The sequence below is a fragment of the Odocoileus virginianus genome, chromosome 28, assembly GCF_023699985.2.
Source record: "Odocoileus virginianus isolate 20LAN1187 ecotype Illinois chromosome 28, Ovbor_1.2, whole genome shotgun sequence".
NCBI lineage: Eukaryota > Metazoa > Chordata > Mammalia > Artiodactyla > Cervidae > Odocoileus > Odocoileus virginianus.
This window is the reverse complement of record NC_069701.1, coordinates 23,575,273-23,588,280: the sequence shown is the minus strand read 5'-3', so window position 1 is coordinate 23,588,280 and position 13,008 is coordinate 23,575,273. Positions and strand designations below refer to the sequence as shown.

The 13,008-nt window shown below is 48.6% G+C and overlaps 1 protein-coding gene and 1 long non-coding RNA gene across 7 annotated transcripts in view; both read right to left on the bottom strand.

Moving 5' to 3' along the window:
- Positions 1-13,008, bottom strand: part of PTPN5 (protein tyrosine phosphatase non-receptor type 5) — a 56,694-nt gene that overhangs the window by 41,343 nt on the left and 2,343 nt on the right. For all 6 annotated transcript variants that reach the window (XM_070457302.1, XM_070457305.1, XM_070457303.1 and 3 more), the window contains exon 2: positions 524-674. The gene's annotated coding sequence lies outside the window, so the exon portion shown is untranslated. The remainder of the gene's footprint in view (positions 1-523; positions 675-13,008) is intronic.
- On the bottom strand, positions 4,600-7,523 carry LOC110137286 (uncharacterized). Its single transcript, XR_002313891.2, has 4 exons — positions 7,235-7,523; positions 6,531-6,737; positions 6,344-6,433; positions 4,600-6,174 (listed from the first exon to the last, which is right to left on the bottom strand). It is a non-coding gene; the product is annotated as an uncharacterized lncRNA (long non-coding RNA).

Genomic DNA, 13,008 nt, shown 5'->3' with positions numbered 1-13,008 from the left:
ATGACCAAACACCTACAATGTGCAGGCCACAGGGTGAGGCCCTGGGGATACAGCAAAGTACAGGCTCTCAGAGAACAGAGGGGGAGCACAGGGAAGCAAAAGGCAATGGAAGACAGGTGGCCTGCTTGATGGGAGAAGCACAGGGTGTGGGGGCTGCTGGTGAGGCCCCGAGACAGGCAGGAGAGTCAGGGAAGGTTCCCAGGAAGGAACTGATGAGGAGGCATGAAGGAGGGGTGGGGGTCAGGACTTGTGGAGTGACAGAGGGGCAGCTGGGGTGTTCCAGGCAGAAGGGAGGCCCGTGAAGGGGCCTGGAGTTGAGAGGAAGCGGGGCTCGCTCAGACGGCTGGAAAGAGATTCAGTCTGACCAGGGCACGTGGGAAGGGAGTGCGGACAGGGACATCTTCCGAGGTGCTGATTTGTCATATTCTTCCTGTATGTTTTCCTCCTCCCTCCCCTTCTTTCCAGAGACATAAGGCAGACCTTAATCTTCACAACAGCCCTAGAAGGAACATACGATCATTACCTTGTAGTTTCTAGATGAGGAAATGGAGATTCGGAGAAGTCTAGTGACCTGCCCAAGGGCACACAGCTAGTAGTAACAGGTCGGCCTCTTGCTGCCCATAGTCCTCAGTTCTCTTCTCTTCTGGCTTTTGGTCTTCGTTGCAAACAGCACTCTGAAATAGGAAGAGTGAACATGAAGAAAACGGCAGACTACAGCAGTTACCTTGTGCGTGTTCTTTGAAACAATCCTCACCTAGTTCTTTGGGGGCAGCACCATTTTACAGATGAAGAAACTGAGGCTCAGGTGGTGAAGTGACTCGGCTAGACTCATACAGCAGGTGACTTAGTGAAGAAGCCCGGGGGAGACTCCTGTCCCCAGGGCTCTGAAGGAGTTCACAACTGCAGGGCCGTTACCTCGTATGTCCTCCCCAGGAAGAGAAGGAAGCCCTGCCCGGGACCCTGGCCTCAGGTTGCTCCACCTGAAGCAGCAGCGCAGACAGCCCGCCTCGGGAGACTGGCCGGAGTGCAGAGTGTGAGTGATAGTAGCAGCCTTGCTCCACGACTGGGGGAACACACCACTCCATGGCCAAGGGCACAGCAGCCCTGGGCTCTAGTCCAGCGTGTGACCCTGGGCCAGTCACTTCCTCTAATCCGAGTCACAGCATCCACAAGTGAAAATTTAAAAAAAATTAATTTAATGACATTTAAGGGCCTTTCCACAAGGTCTCAAGTTTTGATTCTGGGGGTATCAAGGTTTGATGAGGCAGGGCTGGCAGAGCAGCAGGGAACCAGCAGAGGGCGCTCCCAGCAGCAGGGAAACAAGGCTTTGGTCCATGGGTGGGGCTGCGGGGGGAGAGGCAGGGGTGAGGGGTGGGGCTGCGGGGGGAGAGGCGGGGGTGAGGGGTGGCGTGGGGGGAATGGGAGCTTTCCCACCCCAGTCAGTGACTGACACAGGCCCAGCTCCCCGTGTGGGTCAGTATCTATTGCAGACAGTTGCATCTGTGTGGTGGACAGGAGACCAGAAGATGTGCAATCAAAGAGTGGGATTTCAGGGCTGAAAGGTCGTCTGGTTTAACCCTCTGCCCTCCAAGATTCTGAAAACGCCCCCCTTCTGCCCCCTCTTTCTCCACTCAAGGTATACAGTTTAACTTACAAGAAGGAAACAGACAATTACAAATGTGAAGGCATGATCACATCTCTTGGGAGGGTAGTGTTTTTATGTTTCCATTCTGTTAGATGCTTTCTCCTACTCAGGATGCCTTGGAATGCACTTCGCCCTTCAGGGAAAAGCCCCTGTTCCCCTTCTCTGCTTGAAAAACTCTTTAAGACCCTTTCAAGACCCTGTTCAAATGTGGCCTCAGCAGTACCCTCCCTGACTCCCTTAGAAAGAACCGGGTACCCCCTCGGTTTTCATGCTCTATTCAGTGATTATTTTTTAATTATTATTATTATTATTTTTGGCCATGCCACATGGCATGCAGGATCTTAGTCCCCCAACAAGGGACTGAACCCGTGTCCCCTGCAATGGAGGAATCTTAACCGCTAGACAACCAGGGAAGTCCCTCGGTGATTATCTACTGATGCCTGTATCCCCACCTCACACGGAGCTACCCAAACACAAACCTGTGGACTGTAATCACGGCAGCTTCCTTTTATCGAGTGCTTACGGAGTGCTGGATACGGTGCCAATACTGTACATACGTTACATCACTCATCTCTCACCATAGCCCTATGAGCTAAACACAGTTGTCAGCCCCCTCCTACACACATGTGGAGATGAGGGCTTGGAGAGACTGAGTCACTTGCTCAAGGTCACCCAGTTGGTAAGCAGAAGCAGGCTTCAAATTCAGTTTTCCCTCCACCCCAGACCCAGGCTTTACTGAAACCACCAGGTGCATGGCCTCTGATGTGGACGTTCCTGTTTCCTCACTTAATACTCTGTCTGGCACCAGGAAGATATTCAAGATCTATTCTTGAAAAAAATAAATGCAAATAAGGCTAGGGTTTGAGTGTGTATAAATGGTTCATCAAAAACGCCACAAAACGCACGCTTTGGGACTGGGCAGCCAAATCTGAGTCAAGGCTCCCTTGTAGACTGCCTGATCTTAGATTAAGATAGACTTCTCTGCAGCGCAGTTTCCTCATCTGTGAAATAGGGAAAGCAGTGTCTACACTTCAGAGGGTCTCAGGGAGATTGAGTGATCCTTACATGAAGTTTTTACACGAGATGCATATAAAGTGCTTAGACAGGGTCCAGTCAGCTCTTAGAAAGGCTATCATCATATACTGTGTCAGGCGTTGCCCGCTTTTCAGTTAATACAATCCTTCTGACTCATAGGTGAGGTTCATGGAGGCTCTGGAATGAGCCTGAAGTGAAGTGAAAGTCGCCCAGTCGTGTCTGACTCTCTGCAACCCCATGGACTGTAGCCTGCCAGGCTCCTCTGTCCACGGATTTCTCCAGGCAAGAAAACTAGAGTGGGTAGCTGTTCCCTTCTCCACGGGAATCTTCCCAACCCAGGGATCAAACCCAGGTCTCCTGCATTGCAGGTGGATTCTTTACCCTCTGAGCCTTGTGGTATGCGAACAAACGGGTTCTCAGAAAATAAATAAAAATTTTTAAAGCTATAATTTGTGGCATGTGCCAATTTCCCTGGTGTAAATGCTCCCACCATGGCTGATGTCAAGCTGTGAATGTGAGGGGCCCTGCTGCCAGTCTTGGAAGAGATCAGAAGTTTGACTCAAACGCTTGGTACCTCAGTTTCCTCATCTGTAAAATGGACCAGTAGCACGGAACGCACTACACAAGTGCTGTTGTTGCTGTTTAGTCACTAAGTTGTGTCCAGCCCTTTTGTGACCCCATGGACTGCAGCCTGCCAGGCTCCTCTGTCCATGGGATTTCCCAGGCAAGAATATTAGAGTGGGTTGCCATTTCCTTCTCCAGGGGATCTTCCTGACCCAGGGAGCAAACCCGCATCTCCTGCATTGCCAGGCAGATTCTTTACCATTGACCTACCAAGGAAGCCCATATAAGTGTTAACTAATACTATTATTTTCACAATACTCAGTCTCACTCTTGCTCATCCAGCTCTGACACTGGCCCCATCCCAGCACCTGGCCTTCCGCCTGATGCCCTGGCAGGCAGAATCTCTGTCTCGGTCTTCTTCCTTCTAGGACTGAGGCTTTGTCCACTCTTGCAGCTCTGCCCCCTCCAAACAAAACTAGAATCCTGACCTAGCCAGCGCTGGCGACATACACACCCTGATCATCACAAATCATTCTGGGCTTCCGATCTCTACCTGCCTCTGGTTTTAGCCCCAGATGTCCCTGATGCCAGCCTTGGGCCTGAAGGCCAGGGCCGCCTGTGCGTTGCTCTGGATTGTCCACGAAGATCCTGTCTGGCATCCGCTCCTCTCTCCATCACCTGCAGAACCACCTCTCACAGGGCTCATATGCACTTGGAAAGGAGGGGGCTGGGGTACAGAGCTAGGTCTGTTCCCACCTGCGGCTAGGGAGAACTCTGGCTCTTGCCACACCTCACTGTGGGGTCTAGTCCTCCATCAGAGCCCCCACCCCCAGCCCCTCAGGTCACCCTTCTGTGCTCGGGTTGGGAAGATGCTGCCACTTCAGGGTTTGGTAAAAGACTCCGGCAAAACTGAGACGCAGTCAGAGCCTGGGGGGGCGGGGGTGCAAGATGGAAACTGGAAACATGAGCTGGGTCTGAGGCACCTTTGCTAGGAGAGAGGATACCGTATGAGCCAGGAAGTTGAATGGAATAGGAAATAGGAAAAAAGAAGCCAGGATTCAAGGCTGAAAAGGGTCTAGAGACCTGGCACCGGGGGAGGGCTCCCTGTCACCACGCTGACCTGCTTCAAAGCTGCCTCTCCCAGGCCCCTCCAGTCAACCCCGCACGGGAGCCGCTCCTGCTCTCCATACCAGACGGTGCCACCAGCGGCAAAGCTGTTTCCTTAGGCTTTGCCGGGTGTCCTGGAGCTAAGCAGAGCCCTGCAGAAGATGCCACCAGCTGCAAAGCTGTTTCCTTAGGCTTTGCCGGGTGTCCTGGAGCTAAGCAGAGCCCTGCAGAAGATGCCACCAGCTGCAAAGCTGTTTCCTTAGGCTTTGCCGGGTGTCCTGGAGCTAAGCAGAGCCCTGCAGAAGAGGCCACCTTGGGGATGAATGGGGCCTCTCCGGCAGAACTGCTCTCCTCCCTTTGGAGAGCCCTGGCAGTTTCGGGGTCCCTTGAGTCAGACACAGGGCCCTGAAAGGGCGGGCCCCAAAGAGCTGAAAACCCAGTTTCGTGGGGTTCCCCAGATCCTCTTCCATCATGAACACCATTGTGCTCACTGTTGCTTCTCAGCCCGCGTCTCCCCTGGTCCTCCTTCCTGGACAGGCCTCCCAGCTCCTCTCCCCTGAGCTGTGGCCAGGGCCGGCCGAAGCTCATGCCACCTCCCGGAAGCCTCCCCAGGGAATCCAGCACACACTGACCTCTCTTCCAGCTGAATTCTCCCCCTAGTGTTTTGATCTGTAACTCGGCACCTGGCCATGGACCACACTCCAGCCTGGGCTGCTGCCTGGCTCTCCTGTCCATAACCTTGACTGCTGTGAGCTGCCCAGGCTGGGGGTGGGGGGGATAGGAGATGGGCCTCCTTCTGTCTCCTCCAAGATGGGGAGTCCAGCACACTGAGGACGGGATGGAAGGCCAAGCAATGTACATCCAGCTCCTTCTGCACATTCAAGTTTGTAAAGAAGATGCAAAGGAGATTAAATAGGAGAAAAGAGGGAAGGAAGAAGTGAATGAAAAGGAGTGAAAGGTGAGGGAAGGGGACCTATGTGAGACTCAGGACCAAAGTCACAAGAAGACAGATCCAGGCTGCCTTGGCTCATGCTTTAAGGCTTTCTATAGATTACCCTTGATTATGTAGCTCTGGCTCAACAGACTCCTCTTTGAAAAACCTTTGAAACTCACCTCCTCCAGGCAGCCCTCTTTGATTGACTCTACTCTTTTGCCCATCCCCTTGACTCCCTGAACTGTATCACTTTGCACTTATCAATGTCCATGGCTTTCCCATGAATCCAGATCATCTAGGCAAGGGCTGGAGCTCTCTGCCTCACTGTAGTGAGTTTAATGCTACATTTATCATTTGTGGTCAGAGATTACACTTTTTTTTCCCCACCACCTTTCTTTGACCAATTTCAGAGGGTGGTTTGGATATATTTTGCACAGCTTTTTTAGACCCAATTTGCCTCTAAGTAATCTTGAGACGGGACCTGCTATAATCTTAAATCTGTTTCTTTTCTATCAGGCTCTGTGTGTTGGACCTGTGAGGATATACAGATGACTAAGCCCCAGTCCTGCCCTCAAACCAGCTTGCAGTCCTGTGAGCAGAGTTGAATAGGTGCTAAATGTCAATGGAGGCTGTGGGACATGGGTGCCCGGGAGGGCACAGCGGGAAAATCCAGGAAGCTGCACAGGGAATTGATGTCTGAGCATCCCAAGGACCAAAGGACCAGGAGAATTCACCAGACCGTGCAGAGGGTGCTCCAGGCAGAGAAGACTGCAGCGGCAAAGGCCAGAAGAGGCGAAAGGGCAAGGCGAGCTGGGAGAAGGCCCCTCTGTATGGCTGGACAGTGGGCAGGAGGGGGCCTCGTATCTCATTGCTGAGGGCTTCGTGTATCCTGCGAACACACACAGACTTTAACTCACAGCCCACTTTCCTTGGTAGGATAAAGGCAAGGACTGCCATTCTAGTTGGCATTTAGAGATCTGCATGTGTCGGGGAGAGTGGGGGTGTAACAATACAGATGGATTTCAAAAACTACTTATGACACAAAGACCACACGCTACCTGAGTTCGTTTATACCAAGATCAAGAACAGACAAGTCATCTCCAGTGACAGACGTGGTGAGGACGGTTCCCTCTGGGGGCGGGTACTGACTGATGGAGAAAGAAGGAACTCTGAGAGGTGATGGAAACATCCCACATCCCCATCCTGGTGATGGTTATTCCACTTCATATAGTCATCAAAACTCACTGAATGCAACGCTGAAGGTCTATACATCTTCCTGCTCATAAAACAGACGTTCAAATGTGTGTGAGCATTCTCGGTTGTCATGATGACTGAAGGGTGCTCCTGGGAAATATCCAGAGGAGTGGCCAGGGATGCTGTCATAATAAAGAACTCCCCACCTACAGACCAGCAGGGTCCTTGTTGAGAAACACTGCAGTAGGCCACAGCGAGCTACAAGGGATTCAAAGAGCAGAGAGAACTGGCAACTTCTGGGTTCTGGGAAGGCGGGGCTTTGAGGTGATGGGAGCCCATGGGTCCAGGTATCTTGGGTGTGAAGTGACAGAGGTGGATATGTGACTTCCATGGCCACTCCTGGGCCTTGTATTTGGCCAACTCCAGACCCGGGAGGCACCCTGGGGTGTCCCTCTAAGGCATCCCAGAAGGGGTTGGAAGGAGGGCAGCTAAGGGAGTCAGAGGCAGCAAATGCCAGAGGGAAAAGGACATGCCCCACGCGGGCCTCCCTGCCTCAATAAGCACCAGGGATGCTGACTCCGAGCGTCTTCCTCTGAAATGTAGTCTCAGTGCAGTTGGAGCGGGGGTTTGGGGGCGCCCTGGGAGACCAGAGGCACAGGAAGCAGGGCTGGATGCTGCCCCTGCTCCTACCAAAAACCATGATCTGAAATCATGAGCCACAGAAGAACACAGCCAACTTCCACCAAAATGCTCACCTGACCCCTTCCTTCAGGAAGCTTTCTCTGACCCCCACGCTGGGCAGGTGCCTCTCCTGGGTGCCCACAGTCCTCAGCTCATCACCAGAGCACAGTTACACACCTAGGTGTGAATTCCTGCTCTGTCACTTACTTGCTGTGTGTTTCTGGCAAGTTACTTAAGCTCTCTGAGTCTTTTTCAATACACTGAGGACAATAAAAACTTTTCTGCAATGAACTGTGATAAAAGATCAGTGAGATAACGTAGTAAGCACTCAGAAACGTTAGTACTTATGGCTACCATAGTGAGCATCTGTACAGACCACTGTTGCCTGGATACTCACTGGTGACCTCAACAGATACACACAAGTTCCTTGTGGGCAGGGTCCCCATGGCAGGTTGATTTCCTGGCACAGTAAATACCTGCATGTGTGAATGAATCCCAACTCTAAAAGATCTCTCCTGAGAGCTTTCTTTTTCCACCCACGGTGCCTCTAAATCACAATAATTCTTCAGAAATGGAGGGTGGATTCATTTGTATTCTGTTCCCTTTTCTCTCTTCCCTCCAACGCCATGAAGAAACCTACACAAAATTTACTTAGAAAAATTAATGGTTTCTTCCTGGACCCTCCACTCCTAAGACTTCATTTAGTGGTCTTTTTCGATGAGTACACAAAAATCCTTAATAAAAACCACCCTGTGGTTCCTCAAAAAGTTAAATATAGACGTATCATTTGATCTAGCAATTCCACTTCTAGGCATGTACCCCAAATAATTGGAAGCACGGGCTCAAGTAGGTACCTGCATGTCAATGTTCATAACAGCATTATTCACAAAAATCAAAAGGTAAAAGCAATCCCAGTGTCCGTCAACAGATGAATGGATGAACAAATGTGGCATATACATACAATGGACTATTATTCAGTCTTAAAAAGGAAGGAAATTCTGACACATGTTACAACATAGATGAACCTTGAAAATATACTAAGTGAAATAAGTAAGCCACAAAAGGACAAATGGCATATGATTCCACTTATACGAGGTACCTAGAATATGTGAATTTATAGACAGAAAGTGGGAAGAGGTTATCAGAGACTGGGGTGGGGGGAATGAGGACTCATTGTTTAATGGGTACAGAGTTTCAGTTTTGCAACGTGAAGAGTTCTACGGATACATGGTGATGATGGTTGTACAACAGTATGAATGTATTTAAGGCTACTAACCTACATACTTAGAATGGTTACAATAGTACATGTTATGTATTGCTTCCTAATTTAAAAAAGGCACCCCAAACCAAATCATCAAAACACTGGAGGGACTCCATCTGAAATCTGACACCCCTCTATCACATCCTTAATGCCTGTGACTCTGGCCTCCTGGCCCATAATCTCCCTCTCCATCCTCTCCTTGGCTCTAGCTCTAGTATCCACTGTTCTCTTTCCTCCTCAGGAAACAGGGCCATGTCATCAGCATCCATGAAATCAACCTGCATCTGTTCACGGTCAACATGTTCTTTAACCTTCTTCTCCTCTTCCCCCTCCCCAGCATCCCCGTCCTGTCCACCCTCTTGGGGATGGTTAAATCAGAAGCCTTGAGGATCTGGTCATATATGAGCACAAAAGGTCATATATGAGCACAAAAGTTATGAGAAAATTTTAAGTAAAAAAATGCTGGGTACAAAACTAGATGTGGACTGATTTAAACTATTAAAAGGTACAGATCTGCAGAAGAAACAGAATGGGTTAAAGTTACAGAAACAGAATGGGACAAATAAAATCATGGTTCATCTTACATTTAATTCTACAGTATACTTCTATTATTTTTATGGTATAACTAATTTTTTAAAGACTGGACCCTCTCCTAGGCAGATGATGAAATCTTTGGGTCCACTCCACACAGCCACATGCTGCCCACCACTGAAGTCCACGGAATCCCTCCTGAGTGGCTTCCAGAGAATTGGGGGGAGAAAAAGAACATTTCCGCTCTTAAGAAAAACATCTTAAAGCTTGGTACAGTATGTTTCTTTAGGTCTCTCAGCCAATCATCTCATCACATGAAGGTCTGCATGTTGCCATCACAGTAACCAGATATGGTCAAGAAGTTGATGCCCTTCATTAGGCCAAAGTCAGGAATTTTTACTAAGACACTGCTCGCTTACAAATTGTGGATCCCCTGTGTCTAGCTTGAGGGGATCCCTTCCCAACTCAATGTGCTGCACCCCAGCTATTGAAACTTAAATCTAGACTGTGTCAAGGGGGGACACAGGAAGGAAGACGGCTCTGATTCTATGTGCCACAGTTGAGTGGGAAAAGCTTTCTTCTAAGAGTCTGGGATTTCTGCAGCTTTGCCAGACATTGCTGGCCAAGGCACTCATCCCACACCTCACCAGATGCAAAAAAGATGGAGATAATATTGAAGAATGTGGGAAGACCTTATTTTCCACAATGCCACAGTTGATGGTAAGGAAGCGCTTTTTGGTGATGGTACTGTGCAAAAATTAAAAGGGTTAAGTGTTTTTTTTTCCTTCAGCTGACCTGAGTTTCCAGTTCCTAGAAGTAACAAGACATGCAGAAATCAGATGGAATTTGGACCAGGGCACCTAGAGAGAGTCGATGCTTCTCAGATTTAGATTACCTGTCAACTTGCCCCCTCAGAAGGTCCAGCCTAGTATCTGGTTCTGTCTGCTTGATGGAAGCATCCTGTCTCCTCTGTGACAGGACCACTTGTCTGCCTCCCATATATCACATCATCTGAGGGTCACAGGGAGCCACACCCCCACACTGAGACACTGGTCACCATCCTCGGGGAAGACAATAGTGTGGGCCTACAGATATCACAGACCACGTGCTTAATGCCTCAAGGGCCCTAGAAACCCAAGCCTTACCTCCTAGATACAGGGAAACAGTTTGGAAGAGGGGACGGACTTTGTCCCAGCTCACTTAATCACAAGTAAGCTTTGGATTGAACAGATATATACACATGGATAGCTATGCCAACCCTCCCTGGTAAGAATCTCTCTCCTGGTGTGTGGGTTAAATTTTCGGTAAAAGATGCCATATATTTTGAAATGTTCACACATATCCTGTGTTCAACTTAATGCAGAAAAAATGCTTTAAACGATTAACCATCTTTTGGAGTTTTTCCATTCCTACTTGTAGATCCATTTAAACAATTAATTAGGTACTTGAAGAATTTATACTTCTATAAGTAGTTTCTCTCTTCCCACCGCCCTCTCTGCCTTCTTTGGAATCTGTCAATGTATTGAAGAAGATGATTCCTTGTCCTGCCAATATGGGCCTTTGTGCTTGAGATGAGTTTCTTTAAAATCTCTATAAGGGAAATGGCTGAGGGCATGAGTTAGTTGCACAAGGGAAAATCTGAAATAAAACCAAAAGGCTGTATATTTGCACAGGAAAGGTGATGAGGGAAGACCATAAAAGGTTACCATTTTAACTGTATTACAATCATTTCAGGTATGTTTTACCGTTTCATCTTAGTCAACAGTCACACTGAATATGCAGACATGACTCAAACTTTCATACTTGAATGATATCACAGATATTCAGATCATCTGAGCTTTATCATTTTGATCATACACAGCTTACTGTACCCTTACCTGACTATGCTACAATATCTTTATTTAGCCCAAGATATGAGGCTTTAAGAGAAAGAGAAGGTTAGACAGCATCTCAACTCAATGGACATGAATATGAGCAAACTCCAGGAGATAGTGGAGGACAGAGGAGCCTGGAGTGCTGCAGTCTATGAGGTCACAAAGATTCGGACACAACTGAGCAACTGACCACCACCACCACCACCACCACCACCACAAGCTGCCTATACAAATGGTGATTTCCTACTTGTTAGACAACTGTTTAGTGAGCCACTGCTGAGAGTCAGGCTTGGTTCTCTGAGCATGAAACACACTTGGAGAATGGGACTTTAATTCTCTTGGATCCATTAACATCATGCGATTTCTTATTACTCAGGCCTGTGTGATCTGGGCCTGCCCCTCTCTCTGTTTTCCTTCCCACCCTCCCTCCTGACCTATGTTTTATAGCCACACTTGCTGTTCCCTGAAAACACCAACCTATTCTTACCCAGGGGCCTTTGCACTTTTGGTTTCCTCTTCCCAGAATCCTCTTCCCCAAGGTCTCCTGCTCACTCCATTCAGGACTTGCAAAGGACTTGCAACGTTTTCACTTCCTTGAAGACGATTCTATTTAAAGGTAAAGTTCTTCCTCCCAGTCACCCCTCACTGGGTTGTATCTGTCTCCAGAGTGTCGCTCACCTCTTGAAATGTTATCCTTTGCTTATGTTTTCTTTTCTGTCTCCCTTGGTAGAGGTAGTTCATCTTTTTTAGCAATGCGTCTCTACAGAGACTAGAACAACCTCGCGCAACAGATGTTTCTATGTGAATAATGAATGAAGCAACGGGTTCTGGACAGTTTGGGGTGCTCGGTGAGCCAGCTTTGCAGGAGCTGTTCTGGTGCCCTGTCCGATCATGGCCCCCGCCTCCCGGGCCGCCTCCCCCACTTCCGGTTGGACTCTGCGAATGGATGCTCAGCCACTCAGGTTCCAAGCCTTGCCATGATTTCTCATTCCTCTCTTCTCTCCTCCCATATCCAGTCCACTGCTGATTCTGGCACTGTGGCCTCTGCACCAAATCCTCCTTCTCCTCATTCTTACAAACCTCCCCTGCTCCCACCCCGCTCAGACCCTCCTTATGTCTTACCTATAGGACTCTCATTGTTTCCTACCTGAGCTCCGTGCCAGCAGGCTTTCCCCCTCCAATCTGTTCTGTGCAGCCAGACTGAGTTTCCGAATGGCCATGTCTGATCACGTCTCTCCCCTACTCAAAAACTAAAGGCCGAGCCCTTGGCTTGACACTCCTGCCCCAGCCACTGCCTCCACGTTCCTACCCAGCCTTCCTTCTCACAGCTCCTCTTTTATCCTTTTTGCTCCAGTGGGAATGAACCACTTTCCAGTTTCTACACTTGTCCTAGAAGCCCCTACCACCAGCTCTCTGCTCTTGCTGTTTCCACTACTTGTAATATTTCCCTCCTCCCTTCCACCATACAAATCATGCAGACCCAGCTCCAATGCTACCGAGCTTCTCCAAGAAGCCACTTCTCATCTTCAAGAAGAATAAAGCCTTCCTTCTCAACTCTGTCCAAGGGATCAGCTGTCTCTTTCAGGACAGGTTTCAGGAAAGGAGAGGCAAAGTGACACAGAAGAAAGAGTTCAGTTTAAACTCTGAGTTTTAACTTCCCCATCTATAAAGTGGGAATAATAACACTATTGATATCATAAGATCAAATATGTAAGTGACAGCCTGTAAAAAAAGCTTTGTATATAAGTGATCAAATTCAATCACCCTTAGGCATGAAATTAACTGATAAACAAAAGTGCGCCTTCTCCTAGGAAGCTTCATGGATGTCCTATGCTGGCTGAGCCCTAAGTCCAGGAATAGATCAGTGGAGGAGGGATTTTTTTGAGAGACAGGGCCTTTCAGGATCTAAAATCTTCTGTCCTTGAGCAATCTTTAAGAAGAGAAGAAGTAGAGGGTATATCCGTAAGGCCAGGGCCTAAATGGTATTAATAGCTACCTATTCGGAGTTTTTCCTATGCCCCAGGCACTGTGCTAAGTACCCTACATAAATGATCTCATCATAGAGTAATAGAAGAGGAAAACCAGGCCCACAGCAGTTATATAAATTAGTGCTTCCTCCCTCCCCCCACCACACTAACAGTTCAGACCTGAAAGCTATCCTGAAAATCTCCAATCCAATGAT